The sequence below is a fragment of the Coenobita brevimanus genome, chromosome 104 (genome assembly GCF_032717465.1).
Source record: "Coenobita brevimanus isolate Jiangsu-jjx chromosome 104, ASM3271746v2, whole genome shotgun sequence".
In the NCBI taxonomy this organism is placed as follows: domain Eukaryota; kingdom Metazoa; phylum Arthropoda; class Malacostraca; order Decapoda; family Coenobitidae; genus Coenobita; species Coenobita brevimanus.
Window position 1 is genome coordinate 27,320,235 of NC_137057.1, and position 19,403 is coordinate 27,339,637.

Sequence of the window (19,403 nt, forward strand, 5' to 3'; positions counted from 1 at the left end):
TGAAAGTGGCGTAACCTGGACTTCTTATCATACCAAGTCTTCATCTTCTGAGCAGCTCCTAAATTCTCTCTCGCCAGCTGTATAGCAGTGGACAGCCATTCTTTGAACTTCATCACATACTCCAGCAGGTTGACATCATCTTCCTCCGACAGCCAGCATTCCTTGAGTAGCTTAAGGGGTCCTCTTACTTCATGGCCAAACAGTAGTTCAAAGGGTGAGAAGCCCAGTGATTCATTTGGAGATTCTCTTGCGCCAAATACAACGAATGGAAGACCTTTATCCCACTCTTTCTGATGTTCCAAACAGTATTTCCTGAGCATTGATTTGGGTGTTTGATGATATCTCTCCAACGCTCCTTGGGTCTGGGGATGGTAAGCTGAAGACGTGATCTGGGTGATGCCCAACTCTTTCAGAGACTGCTTGAAAACCTTTGACATGAAAATACTTCCCTGGTCTGACTGTACCTCTTTGGGCAGACCAAACTTGGTGAAGAACCCTAGCATTTCCTTAACCACATTCTTTGCTGAGATATTTCTAAGTGGAATGGCTTCAGGATAACGAGTAGCCATATCAATGAGGGTCAACACAAAAGAAAATCCTGAAAAAGTCTTAGGAAGAGGGCCCACAATATCCACCAACACACGGGTGAAAGGCGCCTCAAAAGGAGGAATGGGAACTAGAGGTGCAACCTTTTCGGTCTGATTACACTTCCCCACAACTTGACAGGTGTGAAAAGACTTACAATACCAGGAAACATCTCTGAAGATACCTGGCCAGTAGAAGTGTTTCAAAATGCGTGCCACAGTCTTCCTCTCTCCAAGGTGTCCTGCCAAACTGGAATCATGAGCCACTCTAATGATATCCTGCCTACAAACACGAGGGATGACAACTTGATGTACAACCTCCCATTCACAGTCGGCTGATGCTGTTGGGGGTCTCCACTTCCTCATAAGTACTCCTGACTTTATATAATAACAAGTAGAAGCACCAGCTGACTCTTCCTCACTGCAAGCAGAGTTAGCTAGACCTTTCAACTCAGGGTCAGCAACCTGCAACTCAACCAACTCTTGACGAGACAAATTATCAACACTACGGGGTACTGCCTCATCTGGTGAGTGGTCCAAATTAGCAAGAAAAGTGTCAGCTAGGATAACATCATCATCATCATTATCCTCTAAGTCACCAGTAACTTTAGACTTAGCCCTAGTGACAGCACATGCAGAGAACACATCAGGGACATCACAATCCTATGTCACAGTCACTGGTTCACTAGACAACTGAGGAGCTGGACACACTTGACTTCCACCAATATCATTTCCAAGTAAGAAAGTTACACCTGACATTGGGAGTGTCTCAACCAACCCAACCATAACGGAACCATTAACAAAACCAGACTCTAAATTCACCCTGGACAGAGGGACAGAGAAGTAATTATTCCCTACACCTTGTAAGATTACAGTTTCATCAGAGGAATTAACATTAGAGCCTAGAACACTGGTCAGCATAAGGGATTGGCAAGCACCTGTATCACGATATATTTTAACTGATTTCCTTTCATTACTGTCCAGAGGACTGACAAAACCATCAGACAGGAAATTAGCACATGAACTCTTGAGAGTGTCACCCACATTACTGCTCAAAAGAGGAGCTTCATCATGAGAATTTAATTTACCCCTCAAAGCAGGTTCAGTTAACTCGGTTAAAGAATTCAGGGAACTCTCAAGGGTGGACACCAGACCAATTGACTGAATATTTAAAGACTCCTTTTTGTTCACATGACGCTGTGTCCTGAAACATTTTTCCGTAGAATGACCAAGCTTATTACAATAAGTACATTTACTTTTCTGAAATCTAGAGGTGGAGCTGGTATTTACTTCTTGAGAAGCATCATCTTTATTCTCTTTCCTGTTACCTCTACTCTGAGTAAAGGCAACGTACTTAGTCCCAGCTTTCCTTTTTTCTTTAGAATATCTCTTGTGAGTAAGAACATATTCATCAGCTAAAACTGCAGCATCAGACAAATTGTCTATCCTTTTCTCATCAAGATATAGGCTTACATCTTTATTAATACACCTTTTGAAGTCCTCCAGCAAAATCATCTGGATAAATTTATCAAAATCAGAATATACATTCTTAGAATTTAACCACTGCTCTAACAGATCTTCTTTGATTTTTGCATACTCAGCATGGGATTGCTTATCTTGCTTATAAGTTGTCCTAAATTTTACTCTGTAGGCTTCAGGAACAAGCTCATAGGCCTTAAGAATCAAGCTCTTAACTACATCATAATTATCAGATTGATCCTGAGGCAAAGATGCATAAGTTACTTGAGCTTTACCGGTGAGAACACTCTGAAGGAGTACTGGCCAGTACTTTTTGGGCCAATTAAAACCTGTAGCTACCCTCTCAGACAACTGAAAATACTTTGTTAAATCAGATTCATTAAAAGGAGGGACAAGTTTAACATTTTTAGCCACATCAAAATCATCAGAGCTAGGTGATTCAGTTCCACCTTGTTTCATGCGATACTCATGGTCTGCCTGAATCCTAGCATGTTCAATTTGTGCTTCCTGGGTACGAGTCTGAGACTCAGCCTCCTTAGCACGTGCCTGAAACTCAGCCTCCTTAGCACGAGCCTCCTGCAGGGCTAGCTGAGACTTAGCTATTTCAATCTGCGTTTGCTCATCTGGAGGAGTTACATTAAACAAACTTTTATTAATCATGCCAACAATGATCTTTAGAATGATGAGAGTGAACAGCAATTCCCAATTGTTGAGCAACAAGCTTAAGTTCATTCTTTGTTCTGTTTTCTACATCACACACTGTTTGCACATTTGACAAAAAATCTTTGGCTTCATCAAGAGTAGTAATAGTAGACATCATGAATAAATCACAGTCACAATATATCAAGCAATATCCTTATGATAATATCCTGAATATCCTGATAAGAGGTCGCCAAATTAATGTTACGGAACAGAGAGAGATAATGAACACTTAAAGTGAGAATACTAAAATCACTACTGTCCCACAAAGTTCCAGGTTCAAAACAAAAGACTTAGGTAAAATTACAAGTTAAAGTTTAATGTTCAAACTAACAACTAAACATTCAGGACTCATAAGGATAATGTAATGGCAAAACAGGTTACATATATGGTTAACTGCAATAGCCTCTATTAACACGAAATTAGCAAGAGCAAATTTATCTAAGTCAGCCCTGATAAAATGAGAAAACCGGATAATGCTCAGTTAAAGCAAGATATAAAATTATTACAGGTACAAAATATTACTAATACTAGCTGACACTCCTGACAATATGGAACCAATATGAATCATAAAAACTTCACCAGGCTTATGAATTAACGCCTTAGGCTATACAATACAAGAAAAATGGTAATAACACTTATACTCAAATTATACAGCAGCTAGATGGCTGGAGACTTCCTGAGCACTCACAAAAATAATAATATACTGTAAAGGGGAGGACAGAGATGTGAACAGAATGAGGAGTAGATCTAAGTGGCAACTAATGCAGAGACTGAGCTCAGTATATAGGGGTCCGGCAGAGCTTGAGTCACCTTGTAAGAAGGACGCGCAAATGAAGGCATAGGGGACGAAGAGTTGACAGTCCTGCTCTGAACAACAGAAAGAAAGACTTACTCAACTATAAGGGGGAGAAGGGGGGAGTGAGGTAGCACACGCAAGCCTGGTCACTATGGAAGCCACGTGGCGAATCGTGAACAAACATGCAGCATACTGTACATTAAAATCATACAAAGGATGATGGAATCATGAACAAAATTGTATCATAAGTTAGAATTATACAAGCGATGATGAAATCATAGGGTATGTAACAATATATATATATATATATATATATATATATATATATATATATATATATATATATATATATATATGTATATATATATATATATATATATATATATATATATATATATATATATATATATATATATATATATATATGAGGTTGGAGTGAAAATAGGGGTCAGATATCAAATCATGCATTTATTGGATGTAATACCTACCAAAAGTTGCCAATGCTATGCTCATTAGTGATGTGAAATCTTAATGAAATAGGGCTAAGTGTTCTGCTTTCTGTCATCTGTTTTTTATCAACCTGTGACACAAATGACACAAATCCCTGGTACTCATTGTATTATACAATATAATATACAGTTATAAATTATAATAACCAATGTACAAATGTACTTGACTCAGTATTTGCAGCTTAAGCCAGTAAGCACAACACCTACAACAAATCTAAAAAGTTACTATGTGGTGCAATTCACTCAGTGTTAAATGTTGGCATGATAGTTTGAGCATGTACTCATGCTCGAATAAAACCATCCTTTGCTTCTTGTCCAACAACAGCTATTGATCCCACTATGACTGCCTTTATGCACCTTTTCACTGCTTGTGTATGACATCGAAAACATGGAATTTCAGTGGCAAGAGTTGTTTCGTTACGAACCACACTTCCCAGGTCAGCATTGGAGATTGATTTTGTGAGTGGAGGTTCAAGTAGGACACACTTCTGCCAGTCAATCAAATCAATGTACTCTTCGGCATTGACTGGGAGATGGTACTTGTAAACATCTGATACCACGTTGACGTGTCTTGGAGGCTCGATCTCACATGATTCGTTGAACACCCAACTCCCTGATAAGTTGTCGCTTGTTGGTTACCATGGTCAGCAAAATGTTTTTAGGGTGGCCAAAGTAGCCATTTCGCTGAATCACCGGATCAACTACAGCTTTCAGTTCATGCGACAGGTAACGTGACCTCTTGATCTGCATCCACAGGTGCTTAGAGCCATCCTTGCCTGAAGGTTTGGACTTGATCATGAGCCAGACTGGAGCATAAACCTTCAGAATGAATTCAGCAAATTGTTTTGAGATTATTGCTAGGCCTTTTTGTTGCAACATACAAACTCAGAACTCGACTGGCCAGTGTGACCCAGCGGGACATAACGAGTTTTCCTAGATGATGAAGTGACAAAGAGACAGAGTAAATGCCAGTGATTGCTGCTTGGCAAATATCCAGTGAATACTGCTGATCTGAACTCAAATCTTCAACGTTGACATCGGGAAATTCACACGTTATTGGGTCAAAAGCAACAATAGACATTTCCTCACAATTTGCCAATAAAGAACCGATTGGTTCTGAGAAACCTCTTGGTCCTGTCGTGCAACCATCCAGATGTTTGAACAAATGACGCCGAGGAAGTTCATTTGCATGAAGAAGGCAAACACACTACCGCAGAAGACGTTTGACATGTTCTTCAAAGAGTCTTATAACACCACCCTTCTTCCCTGTGTTCACTGCAGTGCCATCACACCCAACTACACCAGCTTCTGAACGTCTATGCTATTTTCACCAAGAAAATGAATGATGGCCAGCTTTCTGCTTGCAGAATTTCCATTTTCAGTTTTAATGTGACTGAGATGGTTGGAGCCAGGCTCCTGTACCAGCGATATATGCTCCTCTACAGTCACTCTCTGGTGAGCTGTGCCATCAACTGTTTCGAGAATCAGTGTTTTATCCTTTCTGCCATCAACATATAGGCCCTGTATTTCAGCAGTAAGATTTGTCACTTCAGCATGGACGGTTTTACGATACTTCTGCCGTTCTCTTCTAACTTTGCTTCTGTCGATGACATCACTGCAGTCCTCAGATGTTACTATGCCATAATTATCCAAGACTGCAGATGCAATCTCTGCCACTGCTCTATCTGAAAATGCATATCGCTCTGAAGCCCTAGCAATATTCTCTAGCTGACGTCTCTGCTGTGATGCTGCTTGAGAAATACATGCAGCAGTAGAAAGGTGTAATGATTGCAAAGTACGTGCAACAGTAGCAGATAATATTTCAGGTCACTATCTGTGTTTTCACCAGGTTCATCTTCTGCAAACTGCTAAAGCTGCTTTCATTTTTCTTTGATGTCGATTAACTGGCACTAGCTTCAAGGTAATACTGGATTAGCCTGTCTTGTTCATTTGAATTTCTTCTCAGACGCTCCTGTAACCTCTTTCTAGCTATGATGTCAAGTGGACCTATCATCATCTTGTGAGTGGTTCGTTGATCTAGAAGAAAAGACAGTTCAGAAATTGGAACCTTGCAAGACTTTGCACACGAACATGATGAATGATTAGCACATTTGCATGCTGCAATGTCGAAAATCTTCCTGGCTTGTTCCTTGAATTCGGTGACTTTCTATTCATACTGTTTAGTTCTTTACAACACAGGGTATCTCACAAGTTTGAGATATTTACTGTGGCAATTTCATAGCTGTATAATGCGGGTTGATGTCACAGTAGTGTCACGAATTCGCGAGAGTGTATCTATACAAATTCATGACATTGTACTTTGGTAAGAAAACCACGAACTCTAGTGGAATTCCCACTGGGTATCACCCAGTTCAGCCGTCCTCGAATTCACTTTGATCAGGATGGTTTTCAGAACATTTGTCACTGTATCATAAGTGACCACTCTTATGCATGACATTAGTGCTTTCACTGAGTGATTTATTGTGAGCGTATATTGTTCGCCCTCTTTCCGTTGACTGTTGAAGTTAGGCCACACCTACTTCTGGCAAACACGGCCATCTCTCTTACCCCTCCCTAGTTTGAATTCAGTCAGCTTTGAGTCACCTCGAGGATTGGACCGTTTGTGCCCAGCATAAAGTAGCGCCTCCATTGTTTAGCGAATTTCTGAATATCCACCTAGACAGTGAATTGGCGAAGAGGGCTTAGCGAATAGCAGCGTTTGGTGTTCATCAAGCAGGCGCCCAGACTTTCGTTTGGCTCCACTCCACTGACCAGTATTTCTGTTCGTTTTTCTAGGCTTAAGTTTGATTAGCTTTTGAATGAGCGAGTGAGTGTATTCTTTTTGTTATTTGAATTCATGGGTCCTCTAGTGACCGTGAATTCCCCTTTTGAATTCATTTTTAGATTCATATAACATAAATTTATTTTACTGTAATCAATAAATTTACAGATCTTTTCTTGAGCTTAATGTAATTAGGATCGTGTTTTATTTCTCCACATTAAGCTTACTTTCACAAACTCTTTACATTATTCATAACTGGTACTTAGGCCAGTTCTTCTGTATCAAACTTAAATCCGTTGTGCCAGCCATTAGTTAAGCACCAGCAAGAACCTCTCTATTATTATTAGCATTAATTATTGATTGTCAGGGGTGGAGTCACTTTCTTGAGAGGTTAACAGTACTACAAACAGCACTCAAGAGTAATTAGTCTCTGCTGTGTACTGTTGAGAAAGTTTATAAATTCTCGTCCTTAGAGAATCGGTGAAGTAAGCCGCATAAAGTAAAACTTACCACTTGATTTTCACAAGTCAGTTCCTTGTCTCTATATTCAAGTAATATCAAGCATTTTTAATTCATAAATTTACATCCCTCCGTGACAAGTAGGTATTGATGCTCGGCTCCAAATTTCTTTAATTTTGACAGCCAGGACATCAGACACTTTTGCAACAGTTCATTCTTTTTTTGAAAATCTCTTCAAATTCAGTCTGACCCACTGATAGTCCATAAGCATGTCTTCAATGGTTGGTAACCTGCGCAAGTTCATTCTATGAAGATTACCGAAAATTTGGCATGCCGGAGGTTTTCTCTGATGACGCTCAGCCATATTGTCACCATGCTCCAACATTCAAGCTGTGTAAGAAATGCAACAGAACATAGTAGGCTTAATAAACTAGAAGTATTATATTCGTTATAATTATGATATATACACTCATGTACTCACAAAACACTTCAGAAGCATGTATTTGAAACCTTATTTGCCTTGTCCGCTGAATATTTGATATGATTGAACATGTCCCGGCATATAAAATTAGCAATTTTGGTAGAGGGCAGAAAATGTTGGTTTTAGAATGACAAATTTTACATGCAAGATACAGTATGTGGGACAAATGACAACTTTTAGAAGGTTTTACATGTCATAATTCAATTTTTCATTTTTTTTTTCACTCCACCCAAATAGATAGATAGCTAGATAGATAGATATATCCATATAGATATATATGCAGAAACTTCACTTTGCCGTGAATGCATGTATGCAAAATAACCAAAGGAGAAATGAAAGGAGCGACAGTGAGTACTTTCATATACTACATCTTCAGGCAGACTGATACCGAAACATAAAGGTAGAGGTCTTTTATGCACATCCGCAGCAGGGAGTGGCACACAAAACAAAGGATGGCCTGAAATAAAACTGATCGATACGCAGAACAATAGGTAGATGACTTTTTACCTTTGGAATGCACCTGACAATAGGGGTAAATACTGCAGCTCAACTCGTGCACACCTGCAGCAGAGTGGCACTCAGAAACAAAGGATGACCTGAATTACAAATGAGGGATGCACAGAACTATAGGTACCTGACTTTTTACCTTAGGGATGCACATGACAAAAGGGTGTAAATACTGCGGCTTAAGACCTACTGTAGACGATTAATGATAGGTGTGTCCCACACAAGTGTGACTGTACTACCAAGAGACGACCAGTAAAACCAGTTGTTAGTCTGGGGTTACTGGTTTGAAATTAATTCAGTTAACAACATATCGCACTTAGTGACCATAGCTCATGTTTACATTCTTTTCATACGCTCTAGAAATTAGGCAGTATTCTATTACATTTCTTCAATCAAAGCTTTTTCATCATGCTAGAATCTTAGAGCATACCTAGTAATTATGGTGATCACTGGATGCTTTGTGCTGAAAAAAAACAACTTCTCTGTTGGTTAGTCCTTACACTGTACAGTATTAATGTCGTTAGATCCTAGTTTCTAAATCTTTTCCAGACTGTCCTATGTAAAATTTGTTACAACTTTTACACAGGATTTTGTAAACAACGCCTGAATTCCTATATGGGCTGCTCCTGGTGAGTTTTTTTTTTTTTATTGATGTTTTCATATATGAATACTACTTGTACATTAAGTTTCTTCAGTATGTGAACAACATCAAGAAAATTTTCATGGAAAGGAAGGACAAGGGTTCTTTCAATATTCTGGCAATCTGGCTTATTAACTTTCCCTTCAAGGAATCGTTTTTTGGCTGTTTTGTGGCCAGTGGTGTACAAAGGGGGGGGGTGCATGCGGCCATGGCCCTCCCCCTTTTGCAGATATATATATATATATATATATATATATATATATATATATATATATATATATATATATATATATATATATATATAAGTGGTCGGTGGGGGCGCTCACCATCCACTCAATCCATGTATTGCTGCTCTCGGGTGTCTGCCCTTTCCTCTCTTCCATCCTTCTTTCCTTCCATCCTCTTCTGTCTTTCTTTCCTTCAATCTTTCCTTGTCCTTCTGCCTACGGGTGACTTTACACTCCCTCTTCTATCTTTCTTTCTTTCATTCTTTCCTTTTCCTTCTGCCTGTGGGTGACTCTACACTGAGTGACAAGCCAAATGGTTTCCTGTACACCAGGAAATCATTTACTACGCTGGGTGGTAACCATATAACAAAATTTTGGCACCTAGTGGTTTAGTGGGAAATTATTGCGCTCCAGTCGGATTGAGCCGGTGAAGATTTATATCCAAGGGATGGTTGGGATTGATTGCTCATGTATTACCACTCAGGGATCAGTAAGGCTGGTCACTCTCATCTTAAATTTCGAGACCAACTGCCTAGCCCCGGGCTCCTACGCTCCTCTTGGGGCAATGTAGGATTGGATGATGTATATATATATATATATATATATATATATAGTTATATATATATAGTTATATATATATAGTTATATATATATATATATATATATATATATATATATATAGTTATATATATATATATATATATATATATATATATATATATATATATATATAGTTATAGTTATAGTTATAGTTATAGTTATATATATATATATATATATATATATAGTTATAGTTATAGTTATATATATATTGTTACATAGCCTATGATTTCATCATCCTTTGTGTAATTTTAACGCACAGTATGCTGCATGTTTGATCACGAGCGTGTTCTGCCTCAGTTCCCCCCTTCTACCGTTATAGTAGAGTAAGTCGTCATTTCTGGAGTTCAGACCAGGATTGTCAACTCTTTGTCCCCATGGCTTCATTTGCGCGTCCTTCTTACAAGTTGTATCAAGCTCTGCCGGCCCCTATATAGTGAGCTCAGTCTCTGCATCATCGCCACTTAGATCTGCTCCTCATTTTGTTCACATCTCTGTCCTCCCCTGTACAGATATTATTATTATTGTGAGTGCTCAGGAAATCTCCAAACATCTAGCAGCTGTGTGTAATTTGAGTATAACTGTTGTATTTTTTCTTGTACTGTGTAGCATAAGGTTAATTCTTAGGCCTAGGGAGGTTTTTTTTATTAATGTTGGGTTTTATGTCAGTTATTTTTGATAATAGTTTGTATCTGTAATAATTTATCTGGCATTCACTGAGTATTATCTGGTATCTCATTTTATCAGGGCTGACTTAGATAAATTTACTCTTGCTAATTTCGTGTTAATAGAGGCTATTGCAGTTAACCATATATTTAACCTGTTTATTTGCCATTACATTATCCTTATCAGTCCTGAATGTTTTGTTAGTTTGAGCATTAAACTTTAACTTGTAATTTTACCTAACTCTTTTGTTTTGAACCTGGAACTTTACGGGACAGTAGTGACTCTTAGTATTCTCACTTAAAGTGTACGTTATCTTTCTCTGTTCCGTAACATAAATTTGGCGACCTCTCATCAGGATATTCAGGATATTATCATAAGGATATTGCTTGATATTTTGTGACTTACTTATTAATTATGTCTACTATTACTACACTTGATGAAGCCAAAGATTTTTTGTCAAAAGTGCAAACAGTGTGTGATGTAGAAAACAGAACAAAGAATGAACTTAAGCTTGTTGCTCAACAATTGGGAATTGCAGTTCACTCTCATCATTCTAAAGATCAAATTGTTGGCATGATTAATAAAAGCTTGTTTAATGTAACTCCTCCAAATGAGCAAACGCAGATTGAATTAGCTAAGTTACAGCTAGCTCTGCAGGAGGCTCGTGCTAAAGAGGCTGAATTTCAGGCAAAAGCTAAGGAGGCTGAGTTTCACGTACAAGTTGAACTTGCTAGGATTCAGGCAGACCATGAGTATCGCATGAAACAAGGTGGAACTGGATCATCTTGCTCTGATGATTTTGATGTGGCTAAAAATGTTAAACTTGTCCCTCCTTTTAATGAATCTGATTTAACAAAGTATTTTCAGTTGTTTGAGAGGGTAGCTACAGGTTTTAATTGGCCTAAGGAGTATTGGCCAGTACTCCTTCAAACTGTTCTCACTGGTAAAGCTCAAGTAACTTATGCATCTTTGCCTCAGGATCAATCTGATAATTATGATGTAGTTAAGAGCTTGATTCTTAAGGCCTATGAGCTTGTTCCTGAAGCCTATAGAGTAAAATTTAGGACAACTTACAAGCAAGATAAGCAATCCCATGTTGAGTATGCAAAAATCAAAGAAGATCTGTTAGAGCAGTGGTTAAATTCTAAGAATGTGGATTCTGATTTTGACAAATTTAAGCAGATGATTTTGCTGGAGGACTTCAAAAGGTGTATTAGTAAAGATGTAAGCCTATATCTTGATGAGAGAAGAATAGATAATTTGTCTAATGCTGCAGTTTTAGCTGATGAATATGTTCTCACTCACAAGAGATATTCTAAAGAAAAAGGGAAAGCTGAGAGTAAGTACGTTGCCTCTACTCAGAGTACAGGTAACAGGAAAGAGAATAAGGATGATGTTTCTCAGGAAGTAAATACCAGCTTCACCTCTAGATTTCAGAAAAGTAAATGTACTTATTGTAGTAAGCTTGGTCATACTACGGAGAAATGTTTCAGGAGACAGCGTGATGTGAACAAAAAGGAGTCTTTAAATATTCAGTCAATTGGTCTAGTGTCCACTCTTGAGTTCCCAGAATTCTTTAACTGAGTTAACTGAACCTGCTTTGAGGGGTAACTTAAATTCTCATGATGGAGCTCCTCTTTTGAGCAGTAACGTGGGTGACACTCTCAAGAGTTCATGTGCTAATTTCCTGCTTGATGGTTTTGTCAGTCCTCTGGACAGTAATGACAGGAAATCAGTTAAAATATATCGTGATACAGGTGCTTGCCAATCCCTTATGCTGACCAGTGTTCTAGGCTCTAATGTTAATTCCTCTGATGAAACTGTAATCTTACAAGGTGTAGGGAATAATTACTTCTCTGTCCCTCTGTGCAGAGTGAATTTAGAGTCTGGTTTTGTTAATGGTTCCGTTATGGTTGGGTTGGTTGAGACACTCCCAATGTCAGGTGTAACTTTCTTACTTGGAAATGATATTGGTGGAAGTCAAGTGTGTCCAGCTCCTCAGTTGTCTAGTGAGCCAGTGGCTGTGTCCTAAGATTGTGATGTCCCTGATGTGTTCCCTGCATGTGCTGTCACTAGGGCTAAGTCTAAAGTTACTGGTGATTTAGAGGATAATGATGATGATGATGTTATCCTAGCTGACACTTTTCTTGCTAATTTGGACCACTCACCAGATGAGGCAGTACCCCGTAGTGTTGATAATTTGTCTCGTCAAGAGTTGGTTGAGTTACAGGTTGCTGACCCTGAGTTGAAAGGTCTAGCTAACTCTGCTTACAGTGAAGAAGAGTCAGCCGGTGCTTCTACTTGTTATTATGTAAAGTCAGGAGTACTTATGAGGAAGTGGAGACCCCCAACAGCATCAGCCGACTGTGAATGGGAGGTTGTACATCAAGTTGTCATCCCTCGTGTTTGTAGGCAGGATATCATTAGAGTGGCTCATGATTCCAGTTTGGCAAGACACCTTGGAGTGAGGAAGACTGTGGCACGCATTTTGAAACACTTCTACTGGCCAAGTATCTTCAGGGATGTTTCCTGGTATTGTAAGTCTTGTCACACCTGTCAAGTTGTGGGGAAGTGTAATCAGACCGAAAAGGTTGCACCTCTAGTTCCCATTCCTCCTTTTGAGGCGCCTTTCACCCGTGTGTTGGTGGATATTGTGGGCCCTCTTCCTAAGACTTCTTCAGGATTTTCTTATGTGTTGACCCTGATTGATATGGCTACTCGTTATCCTGAAGCCATTCCACTTAGAAATATCTCAGCAAAGAACATGGTTAAGGAAATGCTAGGGTTCTTCACAAAGTTTGGTCTGCCCAAGGAGGTACAGTCAGACCGGGGAAGTAATTTCATGTCGAATGTTTTCAAGCAGTCTCTGAAAGAGTTGGGCATCTCCCAGATCACGTCTTCAGCTTACCATCCCCAGACCCAAGGAGCGTTGGAGAAATATCATCAAACACTCAAATCGATGCTCAAGAAATACTGTTTGGAACATCAGAAAGAGTGGGATAAAGGTCTTCCATTCGTTGTGTTTGCTGCAAGAGAATCTCCAAATGAATCACTGGGCTTCTCCCCTTTTGAACTACTGTTTGGCCATGAAGTAAGAGGACCCCTTAAGTTACTCAAGGAATGCTGGCTGTCGGAGGAAGATGACGTCAACCTGCTGGAGTATGTGATGAAGTTCAAAGAACGGCTGTCCACTGCTTTACAGCTGGCGAGAGAGAATTTAGGAGCTGCTCAGGAGAAGATGAAGACTTGGTATGATAAGAAGTCCAGGTTACGCCACTTTCAGCCAGGAGATCAGGTTTTGATTCTGCTACCAGTTCATGGGCAACCTCTTCAAGCCAAGTTTAGTGGCCCTTATTTCGTGGAGAAGAAACTCAGTGATGTCAACTATGTCATCGCCACACCAGATCGTAGAAAGAGCAAGCAACTATGTCACATCAACATGCTAAAGTTATATCACAGGCGGGACGAAAATAATCCAGTCTGCACTGTAGCTGTTCCACCCGAGTCTACAAGTGAAGTTCTCCCATGCAGCATGAGCCTGAGTGATAGTTTGGGGAAGAATCCTGATATCATGAATGATCTCCAGACTAAGCTTTCTCATCTACCTCCCAAGGAAAGGCAGGAGTTTTCGGCATTACTGCAGGAGTACCCGCAAGTGTTCCGTGCTACTCCAGGAAGAACCACTGTGTTGATGCATGATGTCGATGTTGGAGACGCAAAGCCAATTAAATTGCCTCCTTACCGTGTGAACCCAGTGAAAGTTCCTCTCATCCAGAAGGAGCTTGGCTACCTGTTGGACCACAAGATGATTGAGCCCTGTCAGAGCGAGTGGAGTTCTCCTGTCACTCTAGTCCCTAAGCCAGGTGGGTCACAGAGGCTTTGCATTGACTACAGACGTGTTAATCAGATAACCAAAACAGACACTTACCCTCTCCCTCGCGTGGAAGATTGCATAGACAAGATCGGAAAGGCTAGGTACATAAGTAAGTTTGATTTGTTAAAGGGATACTGGCAAGTACCTATGACTGAACGTGCTAGGAGATCTCATGTTTTGTAACACTAGGAAAGGCTTTTGCATGTTCTGTAATGCCGTATGGTATGAAGAATGCACCAGCCACATTTCAGAAGCTCATGAATGTTGTAACAGAGGGTTTGGCAGGGTGTGTTGTTTATATTGATGATGTATTAATCTTCAGTGACAACTGGAAAGATCACCTATGCCATGTCAGTAAATTTCTTGACCGTTTAGTTTATGCTAATCTTGTAGCTAATTTATCAAAGTGTGAGTTTGGTCAAGCTAAAGTTCAGTACCTTGTGTATGTAATTGGTGATGGACATGTTGCACCACCAGCAGCTAAGGTTCAGGTTATAAGTGATCTTCCAAAACGTAAAAGTAGGAAAGAGCTACAAAGATTTTTGGGAATGTTAGGTTATTACAGGAGATTTTTTCTTAACTTTTCAATTCTTGTATCACCACTTACAGACCTACTGAAAAAGGGAGTTAAATTTGTCTGGACCGATAACTGTGAATCCTCTTTCAACAAACTTAAAGCTATTCTATTAAGTCAGCTAGTGCTCGCTACTCCAAATTTTGCTAAGCCTTTTAAGATGGCTGTTGATGCAAGTGATACAGGAGCTGGGGCTGTTTTGCTGCAAGAGGATGATCAGGGTATTGAACATCCTGTATCTTATTACAGTAAGAAGTTCACTCCACCTCAAAAGAACTACTCCACTATTGAGAAAGAGCTTTTGGCCTTGATTTTGGGTTTACAGCAGTTTTCATTTTATTTGTGTTCTGGTTTTGACCCCATAGTCATTTATACCGATCACAACCCACTGAAATTCCTTAGTAAGTTTAAAGATAAAAATCAGAGATTGACAAGATGGAGTCTACTTCTTCAGGAGTATTCATTAGACATACAACATGTCAAGGGGAAAGAAAATGTTATTGCAGATTGCTTATCTAGACTTTAGACAGATTGTTTTAGAGTAATAAGAAATTTCCATTGTAAATTTCTTTTTCTTTGTGGGGAGGTGTTACATAACCTATGATTTCATCATCCTTTGTGTAATTTTAACGCACAGTATGCTGCATGTTTGATCACGAGCGTGTTCTGCCTCAGTTCCCCCCTTCTACCGTTATAGTAGAGTAAGTCGTCATTTCTGGAGTTCAGACCAGGATTGTCAACTCTTTGTCCCCATGGCTTCATTTGCGCGTCCTTCTTACAAGTTGTATCAAGCTCTGCTGGCCCCTATATAATGAGCTCAGTCTCTGCATCATCGCCACTTAGATCTGCTCCTCATTTTGTTCACATCTCTGTCCTCCCCTGTACAGATATTATTACTGAGTGCTCAAGAAATCTCCAAACATCTAGCAGCTGTGTGTAATTTGAGTATAACTGTTGTATTTTTTCTTGTACTGTGTAGCATAAGCTTAATTCTTAGGCCTAGTGAGGTTTTTTTATTAATGTTGGGTTTTATGTCAGTCATTTTTGATAATAGTTTGTATCTGTAATAATTTATCTGGCATTCACTGAGTAATATCTGGTATCTCATTTTATCAGGGCTGACTTAGATAAATTTACTCTTGCTAATTTCGTGTTAATAGAGGCTATTGCAGTTAACCATATATTTAACCTGTTTATTTGCCATTACATTATCCTTATCAGTCCTGAATGTTTTGTTGTTAGTTTGAGGATTAAACTTTAACTTGTAATTTTACCTAACTCTTTTGTTTTGAACCTGGAACTTTACGGGACAGTAGTGACTCTTAGCATTCTCACTTAGTGTAGGTTATCTTTCTCTGTTCCGTAACAATATATATATATATATATATATATATATATATATATATATATATATATATATATATATATATATATATATATATATATATATATAGTTATATATATAGTTATATATATAGTTATATATATATATATATATATATATATATATATATATATATATATATATATATATATATATATATATATATATATATATGGCCCCCCCCTTTTCAACTTTCTGGGTACGCCAGTGATTGTGGCACTGAGTTAGTATACTTTGTGGATAATTTAGCTTCTCTCCTATGCTCTGAATCGTTTTTAGTTTATCATCTAAAATTTCTGGGTCTGAAATTCTATATGCTCTTAAGTACATGGTTATGAACACAGATTTTTTTTTTTTTAATTAATGTGATTTTTTGAATAATAATGCACATACGCCATTATATTAGTAGGTTTCTGTATACTTTACTCTTCAAAACACTTTTGTCTTCTGATAACTTTTACATCGAATAATGGCAATTCATTATCAATTTCCACTTCATGAGTAAACTTTATCGATGGAACTAACAAATTTAATTTCAGAAGAAATTCATCAGTGGGAAGACTGTTAGGCCAGAAGCACAGGATATCATCAACGTATTGGAGCCAAACCATATTTTGTCCCTTTACGGATGTCAGTAAATGATTCTCAATATATTCCATGTAAATATTTGCCAGACCTGGGAGGAGGGGATTATCTATGGTCATACCAAATTATTGTGTGTAATATTTGCCTTCAAATGTAAAAGATGAGTTTACAATGCACAATTCAATTAGGTTGATGATGATTTCAGAAGGAATACCAGCAATGTTACTACCCCGAATGCTTGACAGGAAAGTTAAAACATCATCAACAGGGACACTTGTGAATAATGATTTATATCAAAGCTGACAAATTTGTAGGGGTACATGACATTTAGGGATTTTAACTTCCTTACCAAATCCTCATTGTTTTGTACAAATGAATCGGGGATAGTGCCTACAATAGGAGACAACAGTGTTACAAGCCACGTTGAGAGCTTGTATGCCGTAGAGCGTACAGAGCTTACGATAGGGGTGATAGGATTGTTACTGACATCCGTAAAGGGATAAAATATAGTTTGGCTCCGATACGATGATATCTTGTGCTTCTGGCCTAACAGTCTTCCCATTGATGAATTTCTTCTGAAATTAAATTTGTTAGTTCCATCGATAAAGTTTACTCATGAAGTGGAAATTGATAATGAATTGCCTTTTTCGATGTAAGTTATCAAAGACAAAAGTGTTTTGAAGAGTAAAGTATACAGAAACCTACTAATATAATGGCGTATATGCATTATTATTCAAACCATCACATTAATGTAAAAAAAAAATCTGTGTTCATATCCATGTACTTAAGAGCATATAGAATTTCAGACCAAGAATTTTTAGATGATGAACTAAAAACAATTCAGAGCATAGGAGAGAAGCTAAAATATCCACAAAGTATACTAACTCAGTGCCACAATACAGCCAAGAAACGATTCCTTGAAGGGAAAACTAATAAGCCTGATTGCCAGAATATTCAAAGAACACTTGTCCTCCCCTTCAATGAATATTTTCCTGATGTTGTTCATATTCTGAAGAAACTTAATGATCAAGTATAAATACGAGAATACCATCAAAAATAACCCTCATCAAGAACAGCCCATTCACTAATGCAGGCGTTGTTTACAAAATTCCGTGTAAGAGCTGTAACAAATTTTACATAGGACAATCTGGAAATTATTTGGAAACTAGAATCTCACAACATAAATACAGTATAAGAACAGCCCAGTCCTGTGATCACCATTGTGACTGGGTAGACTCTAAGATTCTAGCATGATCAAAAAGCTTAGATGAAAGAAATGTTATAAAATCTTTCCTAATTTCTAGCGCGTATGAAAAGAATGTAAACATGAGCTATGGTCACTTTAAGTGTGATATGTTGTTAACAGAATTAATTTTAAAGCAGTAACCCCCACACTAACATCTGATTATTACTTGTCGTCTCTTGGTAGTACAGTCACACTTGTGTGGGACCCACCTAGCATTCATCCTCTACAGTAGGTCTTAAGTTAAGCAGCAGTATTTACCCCCTTTTGTCATGTGCATCCCTAAGGTAAGAAGTCAGGTACCTATAGTTCTGTGCATCCCTCATTTGTAATTCAGGTCATCCTTTGTTTCTGAGTGCCACTCTGCTGCAGGTGTGCACGAGTTAAGCTGCGGTATTTACCTCTATTGCCAGGTGCATTCCAAAGGTAAAAAGTCACCTACTTATTGTCCTGCGTATCGATCAGTTTTAATTCAGGGTATCCATTGTTTTGTGTGCCACTCCCTGCTGCGGATGTGCATAAAAGACCTCTACCCTTTACTTGTCTGAATCAGTCTGAAGATGTAATACAAGAAAGTGCTCACTGTCGCTCCTTTCATTTCTCCATTTGTTATTTTGCACACACACACACACACACACACACACACATATATATATATATATATATATATATATATATATATATATATATATATATATATATATATATATATATATATATATATATATGTATGTATATACAGAGAGCGAGAGAGAGAGTGAGAGAAAGAGATCCATTAAAATTTCACATATACATCTTTCGTCTCGTTAAAATTTCCCACAGAAGTATCCCTTAATATTTAACAATACACAGCTCAGTCCTTCATTGTCTCCTAATATCCTTGGGTTTTCTATCGCTAAAAATCTTGGATGGATCATACTACCACCCTTACAAAATCTGCATCCAAGAGATTAAGTGTACTAAACCGACTTCGTGTTTTCGTTACACTACACAGGTGTTGACTTTGTATAGGGGTCTTATTCGCCGGTGTGTGGTGTATATCTAGCAGGTTTGGGGTTGGAGTTGTGCCCCATATACAGTTCTTTTAAACAGGGTGGAGTCAAAGGTTTATTGTTTGTTAATATCCCCTCTCTCACTCTCTCTCTTCAACCTTTCTTTCTCTGCATTGTTGTATCTTTATCGCTGTTTCAGTGATTCTCTGAAACGTCTACTTGCACCCCTCGTCCATTTTGGCAGGCGCATAGCACATTTCTGGCAGCACACTCTCACCCCTTCTCTGTCCAGCTGTCTAATGCGAGAGTTAATCGATAC